The sequence below is a fragment of the Macadamia integrifolia genome, unplaced genomic scaffold, assembly GCF_013358625.1.
Source record: "Macadamia integrifolia cultivar HAES 741 unplaced genomic scaffold, SCU_Mint_v3 scaffold267, whole genome shotgun sequence".
NCBI classification, from domain to species: Eukaryota; Viridiplantae; Streptophyta; class Magnoliopsida; order Proteales; family Proteaceae; genus Macadamia; species Macadamia integrifolia.
Window position 1 is genome coordinate 470889 of NW_024868873.1, and position 8633 is coordinate 479521.

The window sequence follows — 8633 nt, forward strand, 5'->3', positions numbered from 1 at the left end:
TCAAAAACTTTATTTTCATACATCAAGCAACCGAATGGTATGATCATTAGCCAAAAACCAAAGTAGGACTTCATCCTTAGCAAGCTCAAAAAAAAAAAGAAAAACAAACAAAACAAAGTGAAAAAAACACAAACTGGTTTCCCTCCTCCACACTTAAGTCATGCAATGTCCTCAATGCATGGAAAGAATAAAAAATGAAGACAATGCAAGGGGGTTATACCTGATTAAAAGTTAATCATCAGTGTAAAGAGGTTCATGGAGATCCATGACCTCTTCACTACCAGTATTAGGAAACTCGAGGAATGGTTTCAAACGCTGACCATTAACCTTTGAAATTATCCCTGTTCCTGGAATCAAAATCTCCACAGCCCCATAGGGATATACATTATGGACAATAAACGGGCCATCCCATCGGGATCTAAGCTTACTAGGAAAAAGATGCAATCGAGAGTTGTACAATAAGACCTTATCACCAATTGTAAAAGATTTACGCAAAATTTGCTTATCATGGAAAGCTTTGATCTTTTTCTTGTAAATCCTAGAACTTTCATAAGCTTCATTCCTAAGTTCCTCCAACTCAGATAGTTGGAGCCTATGATGAATTCCCACATCAGACAAATCAAAGTTGAGCTTCTTGATGGTCCAAAAGGCCTTATGCTCCAACTCAACTAGTAAGTGACAAGCTTTCCCATACAACAAATGGTAGGGAGACTGACCAAGATCGGTCTTGAATGCAGTCCGATGGGCCCACAAGGCATCAATGAGCCTAAGGGACCAATCTTTATGGTTCGGATTAACAGTTTTCTCCAAGATTTGTTTGATCTGCCTATTAGACACCTCCACTTGGCCACTAGTTTGGAGGTGATAAGGGGTAGATAACTTATGGGTAATCCCATACTTTTTCATTAAGGCCGATTACAAAAATGAGTACCCCTATCACTAATTATTGCACGTGGTGCACCAAAGCGGGAAAAAACATTTTCTTTGAGAAAGTGGACCACCACTTTGTGGTCATTAGATTTACAAGGTATGGCCTCTATCCATTTAGAAACATAAGCAACGGCCAAAAGTATGTATAAATTCCTAAAGGAATTAGGGAATGATCCCATAAAATCGATGCCCCATACAACAAAGATCTCAACTACCAAACTAGGGTTGAGGGGCATCATGTTCCTCTTATTGATACGGTCAAAAGACTGGCAGGTGGGACAAGCCTTACAAAAATCAAAAGCATCTCTAAAAAGAGTGGGCCAATAAATTCTACATTGGAGAACCTTTGTGGCAGTCTTCTTAGGTCCAAAGTGTCCACCACATGCATGATCATGACAAAAAGAGAGAATAGAATATTGCTCATGATCAGGAACACATCATTGGGTAATCTAATCTGGACATATCTTAAACAAATAAGGATCATCCCAGAAAAAGTGCTTAACTTGGGAATGAAACCTATACTTATCTTGGGTGGACCAGTGATCCGGAGTCACACTCGAAACTAAGAAGTTGACAATGTCAGCAAACCATAGTTCACTAGACACTGCAAATAACTATTCATCTAGAAAGTTCTCGTTGACTTTAGAATCGACAGTCAAGGAATTTGGAAATCGGGATAAATGGTCTGCAACTAGGTTTTCAACTCCTTTTTTATCCCTAATTTCTATATCAAACTCTTGAAAAAAGTAAAACCCACCTAATGAGATGGGCTTTGGCATCCTTCTTCTGAACTAAGTATCTGAGAGTAGAATGATCAGTATACACCACCACATGTGAACCAACTAAGTAAGACCAAAACTTTTCTAATGCAAACACGATCGCTAAAAATTCTTTTTCAGTGGTTGTATAATTAAGTTGTGCATCATTTAATGTCCTACTAGCATAATAAATGATAGTGGGCAACTTATTAATTCTTTGACCTAAAACCGCTCCTATGAAAAAGTCCGAAGCATCACACATCAGTTCAAAAGGATCAGTCCAAACAGGTTGTTGAACAGTGGGTGCATTGGTCAACTCCTTCTTAAGTTGCTTAAAGGATTCTAGGCACTCTTTAGAAAACTCAAAAGTTTGATCTTTGGCAAGTAATGAAGAGAGAGGTCGGGCTAACTAACTAAAGTTCTTAATAAACCTTTTATAGAATCCTGCATGCCCTAGAAAAAACCGGACGCCCTTAACAGATTGAGGAGGTGGTAAATTATCAATTAAATCCGCTTTGACTCTATCTACCTTAATTACCTCCTTGGATATTACATGGCCTAAAACAATACCAGATTTAACTATGAAATGGTATTTCTCCCAATTCAAAATCAAATTCTTAGATATGCACCTTTTCAAAACTAGAGAAAGATGATGATGACATTCAGAATAGGAAATCCCATGAATTGAAAAGTAATCCATAAATACTTCTAAGAATTTTTTGACCATGTCAAAAAATATGCTCATCATACATCGTTAGAACGTAGCAGGGGCATTGCAAAGCCCAAAGGGCATATGCCTATAAGCAAATGTTCCATATGGGCATGTAAAAGTGGTCTTATGTTGGTCCTCTAAAGCAATTGGGATCTAGTTATAGCTGGAATATCCATAAAGAAAACAATAGTATTCATGTCCAGCTAACCTCTCTAACATCTGGTCAATAAATGGCAATGGAAAGTGGTCCTTCCAGGTTGTCACATTAAGTTTCCTGTAGTCTATGCACACTCTCCACCCAGATTGGACACGGGTCGAAATTAGTTCATTATTGGCATTGGGAACTACAGTCACACCAGACTTCTTAGGCACTACGTGAACTGGGCTTACCCATTGGCTGTCAGAAATAGGATAAATTATTCCATGATTCAAGAACTTTAAGATCTCTTTCTTAATAGCTTCCATCATCACTGGGTTAGCTCTTCTTTGGGGTTTCGTGGATGGTTTGTAATCCTCCATAAGATGTATATGATGTTTTACAATAGAAGGGCTTACACACTTGATATCATCCATGGTCCAACTTAGGGCTTTCTTATTATCTTTTAACACTTTAAGTAACTCCTCTTCCTAGCTAGAAGTCAAATTTGAAGAAATTATTACAGGAAGAGTCTGATCAGGCCCTAGAAAAGCATACCTCAAATTAGATGGAAACTCTTTAAGATCTAGCTTAGGGGGCTCAACTATAGAAGGTTTGGGAATGGAATTGGAAAGGGGTCCTAAGGGCTCCACAGGTGTGTGAAGACTTAAGACTTTAGAAAAGAAATTTTCACTATCATCATCCAACTCATCCATACACTCTTAGAATTTTGAATCAAAATTAATATCAAAGTTAGTAATTAAATCATCAGAAAAATCCAGAAAATCCTCAATTATATTAATTTCTTCTTCCATATGTGGTTGCTTGCCTATCCTAAACATGTTAAGCTCAACAGTTTGATTACCAAAAGATAATCTTAGGAAACCATTCCGACAGTTGATTACCAAAAGATAATCCCAGTGGCTTTCAATTCTCCCAATCCAAGTTGCTTGTACACATGGTAAGGTAAAAGATTCATACCTACCCCAAGGTCAAGTAAGGCATGCTCAATGTAGGTGTTGCCTATGACACAAGATATGGTAGGGCTCCCTGGATCTTTATACTTGGTTGTTATAGGCTGAGTAATTATGGAACTAATGTTACCTGCCAAGAACACCTTTTTGGGCACACTAGTAATACGTTTGTGAGTACACAAATCTTTCAGTACCTTTGCATAGGTGGGGATCTGGGATATGGCATCCAAAAGAGGGATGTTCACTTCTACCTTTTTGAAGACTTCTAAAATTTTATCTATGAAAGCAGTCTTTCTTTTGTTTACCAAGCGATTAGGAAATGGGACAGCATGAACATAAGGACTGTTAGGGATTTGCCCCTGTTCAGAAGAATCATTTTTGGTTTCCTCAACCAAGTCATCTTTAGTTTCAGAAAAATCTTTAGGTTCATCAGACGAACCTGAAACAAGAGACACACTTATGTCCTCAACTGAAGGAGAGTTAACAGGAGTAATAGATGAGGAAGATTTAGGAACGTCTGTTGGTACTCTCTACCACTCCTAAGGGCATAAACAACATTACATTGGTTAGAGGGCCCTTGTTGGGTCTGACCTTGTACTATATTCAGTGGTGCATTAGTTGATGTTTGTGAACTACCAGGCTGATGATGCCTAGGGTTACGCTCTGGTTGACTGGGTAAAGTTCCTTTCTCCCTCTCACACATAATTGAGACAACTTGAGTGAGTTCTCTCATAAGATTTTGATGGCTTATCATGAGGAGGGCCATATTTTTTTCTAAGTCTTTTAATCTACTTGCCTCTCCAATGTTGGTAAACCTAGGGGGTTGCTGATAAGATGATAGGAGAGGGGCCCTAGGAAAACTAGCCTGAGGTCCTACATTTGACCTAGGAAAAGTATTTTGGGAAAAAGATTGTTGTGCAAAGGGAGGCTTTTGGAGTCCAGGTTGACCTTGATTATGGAAATTAGAAGGCCCTGCTTGGTTGCCCTGATTCCAAGAGAAATTTAGGTGATTTCTCCATCCTGGATTGTAAGTATTACAATATGGATTATTCTGGTATAAGGCATTAACACTATCATTAGAAGTGCCCCCAGAGGTGTTGGGGCATTCTTCTATGAGATGTCCAAGAGATTGACACTAAGCACAAATCTTAACCAAATTGACTGATGATGGTTCTCTAGGAACTATAGCCTCAATTCTCTTGATTAGGATATCCAAATGGGCTTCCTTGGCTACTATCCCATCCACAAAATATCTTTTTCCTCCTATAGTTCTTTCACTCTCTTGTGTTGATTTTCACTCACGGGTTTTGTCAGCTAAGTCAAGTAAGAATTCCCATGCCTTTCCTTCATCGGTAAAGGATGTGATTCCCTCAAAGCACATAGACTCTATCATTTGTTTAGTTGGGTAATCAATACCCTCATAAATTATTTGACATAAATGCCATAGGTCTAGGCCATGGTGAGGGCATTCTTAGAGTAGATCCTTGAATTTCTCCATAAGTTTGGAAAATGACTCACTAAGCTTTTTCCTAAACTGAAGGATATCACTTCTAAGCTTATTGGTCTTGTGAGTTGGGAAAAACTTCTTAAGGAAGACAACTGTGAACTGTTCCCATAAGGTTTTGGAATTTGTGGGTAACCCATACAACCACTTCTTAGCTTGGTCTTTCAATGCAAAAGTGATAAACCTAAGCTTAATAGCATCATCAGAAAGTTGTTGGATCTTAATTAGAACACATACCTCTTCAAATTCCCTTAGAAATATGTATGCGTCCTCAGAGGTCAACCCATGGAAGTGGGGCAACATAGTGATGTATTGAGATTTGAGTTCAAAATTATTGCCTTAGGCTTGTGGTAGAACTATGCAGGAAGGTTGGGCTACTCTAGCAGGGTAGAAACTGTCTTTCAGAGATTTAGGTGAAGGGTTTTTCTGTTGGTCTCCCATATTGAAGGGTTTTAAAGAAAGCAAACGTATAGGGTCACTACTTGTTGGATCTCTTCTTTCTAACCGATTCTTAGTATTACGTACCCACCTAACACTCATGCAATAGAAAACTACCCACAACTAGAGTAAGGCAAGTACAAAAGAATGGATAGCAAAACTTTTTTTTTTATGATTGTTTTATGATTTTTTTGGCTTTTTGGGAGCTTATCGGCAAGGATCCGAGTTGCTCGGGTCAATTCCTGAGGTACTGCTACAGGGCGAAACCTGTCTTTATCATACTGTGAGGCATGGTGACCTCCATTGATACAACTATTATTACAAGTTGTTCTTCTCAAGAATTCAATAAAAGAAAAGGAAAAACAAAACAAAGCAAACAAAGCACTCCGATTTACCAAAAGTAAGTAAAAAATAACATGAAACTGTCTCCCTGGCAATCGCACCAAAAACTTGTTTGAGATTTTATATGTAACCGCAAGCGTACGGATCAGTGTAGCTACGGGTCGAACACAGGGAAAGCAACCACTTTATTTTTTTACTTCTTTTAATAATGCGAAAGTGAACCGATTAATGGTTGTGATCTAATTCTAATTACCGTCCTAAACATATGTATCTAAAATAACGTCCTAACCATTCGTCATCTAAGAATTTAAAGACGCAATCCATGCAATTAAAATTAAATAAATAAATAACTAAAAATAAATAACCCAAGCATTTAAAAAAAAAAAACAATAAAGGAAAAAAATATTGAAATAAAAATAAAGTAAAAGAAAGGGAAGAAACCTAGAGAGAGACTCACAAGTAGGTTTCTCTACTTAGCCTGAGGGATGCATCATAATATGAGCTTCTCTACTTGACTAGAGAGTCACTCTTACAAGGGTTACTCTACTTGGCATTAGGGAAAGGGAGACAATTAAAATAAAAGCAATAAATTGATGGTTCTATGGCTAGGAGGGGCAAAGCCAACACATACACTAGCCATGAACCGTGGGGGAAAGGGATAGCAATAATGTAACGACCGAAATTAAAATCCTAAATTAAGAAAGAAAGGGTAGTCAGAAGAGGGAATGAGAGGGGGGAGAGAAGACTATTGAGGGAGCCTACTTACTTGAACTTCAACCCTTAAACTGAAAACTTGATCGATTTGAGATACTACCAATACTAAAAACCAGATCTGGAATAAACCAAATCTGAAATTTCTAGTACTAGAGAAAACAAATCTAAAGAAAAAAAAATAGAACTTGAAAGACATGCTTTATAGCTTGTTCTTGTCACCTAGAAGTAAGCCTAGAACTAGAACTTGAAAATTACAACTTCAATTGCTTAAACAATAAAAATAAAAAAAACTGAATAAAAAACAAAAGTGTTTGCATTAATTGAATAAAAAGAACTTACAAAAGTGTTTAAAGCACAAACCTAGAACTAGAGCTAGAGAAAGAGAAAACTAGTGAAAGAGATAGAGCAACTAAAAAAAGAAAAAAACCTAGAAGAAGAATGAAGTGTCTCCCCTCCTCTCTTACATGAGTTGTATTTATAGGGAATAGAGAGGTAGGGTAACAAATTTCTCTTTCCTAAAATGGAGAAACCCACAATTAGTAGCGAGATCTTTTGAGACCAAAAGTGCTAAGGTGGAGGAGAGAGAAGAGAGAAATAAACTTGGAGAAATTTCCTATAATCTAATTTCCTATAATCTTTTTTCCTTTTTTCTTTTTTTTTTTTTTAATTTATTTCTCTTCTTTTTCTCCCTCCAAGGGACGATTTTCTTCTTTCTTTGTGTGATTTGGACAATCTTTTGGTGATGATGTGGAGGAGAGAGAAGATTTGGACAAGATTTATTTCTCCCTTTTTTTTCCTTTCCTTTTTTTTTTTCTTCTCTTCTTGCGCAGGAACCCCTTCCACGATTTTCCTTGCTTCTAATTTGATGTGGAAATCCGCTCCATGCCCTTAGTGCTTTAAGTGAGTGAAAAGTAAGAAATCTTCAACAAAATTCTTCAAAAAAAGACAACCATGAGATTTGAACGTGAGACCTCTTGGTGAGCAAGGGAGTTTTGCACACCATAGCTCACCAACTACACTAGGTAGTTGTTGTTGGAGAGATATGACGTCCGATAATGCTTAAAGCCTTTAAAATACAAAACCTGCAAAATTCAGAATAAACAAATCCCAACCTTGGCTAAAGGTAAGGACCATACCGATCCGGAGTAAAGATAATTTCTTTTACAAGGGACCCCCACACTTGAACTTTTATTACCCTTTATCAATTCCAGGCACTAGCATATTTCTTAATTTGGAACTCACCTCGTCTCTTCCAAAACATCCTTATCTTAAGGCAAAACCACTTGTGAAGAAATAGGGAACCAATGACTAAAGCGTTGGAGTGTTTTTGACCAAACATGTTACCAAGCAATAATGACATTTGCACATTTTTTTCTCTTTTTTTTCTGCTTAATAAACTCTATTCTACTCCACTACTTTTGGCCTGAATGACATGGTGGAGCAAACACCAGACACCCAAATTACTATGTAGCTTCGCTTTTTGCATATGCCCACAAAGACAGTGATGCTAGAGTTCCTTCAGAAGTTTCCTCCCAAGGAATTTCGATCAAGACACCACGCTTCCTGAGGCGCAATGCCCTGTCTAGTTCCAAGGGAATCAACTCTTATTCTTCTTTATACCACATTTCACATTTCATTTAAAATTGTGCATTTGTCAACCCATGCCAAATTAAAAAGAATGTCTCAACTCCAAATCAAAAGTACAAGGAACCCACAAACTTACATATGGTCCATCACCATAAAATAGGGGTCTCTTATTTTTCAAAAGAAAGTCCCATCTCAAGACACATGCTTGTTTCTTTCTTCTCAACAGGGTTTTTATACGTTCAAAATGGGTACCTTAGTCAAAACTTTTATTTTCATACATCAAGCAACCGAATGGTATGATCATTAGCCAAAAGCCAAAGTAGGACTTCATCCTTTAGCAAGCTCAAAAAAAACAAAAAGAAAAAGAAATAAAATAAAGTGAAAAAAGCAGAAACTGGTTTCCCTTCCCCACATTTAAGTCATGCAATGTCCTCAATGCATGGAAAGAATTAAAAACAAAGACAATGCAAGGGGGTCATACCTGATTAAAAGTTAGTCATCAGTGTAAAGAGGTTCATAGAGATCCATGACCTCTTCA

At 37.4% G+C, this 8633-nt stretch overlaps 1 non-coding gene across 1 annotated transcript; it reads left to right on the forward strand.

The window, feature by feature from the left end:
• The first annotated feature begins 4961 nt into the window (after positions 1 to 4961).
• LOC122067019 lies at positions 4962 to 5068 on the forward strand. The gene has a single exon (XR_006136551.1). It is a non-coding gene; the product is annotated as a small nucleolar RNA R71 (small nucleolar RNA).
• The last annotated feature ends 3565 nt before the right edge of the window (positions 5069 to 8633 follow it).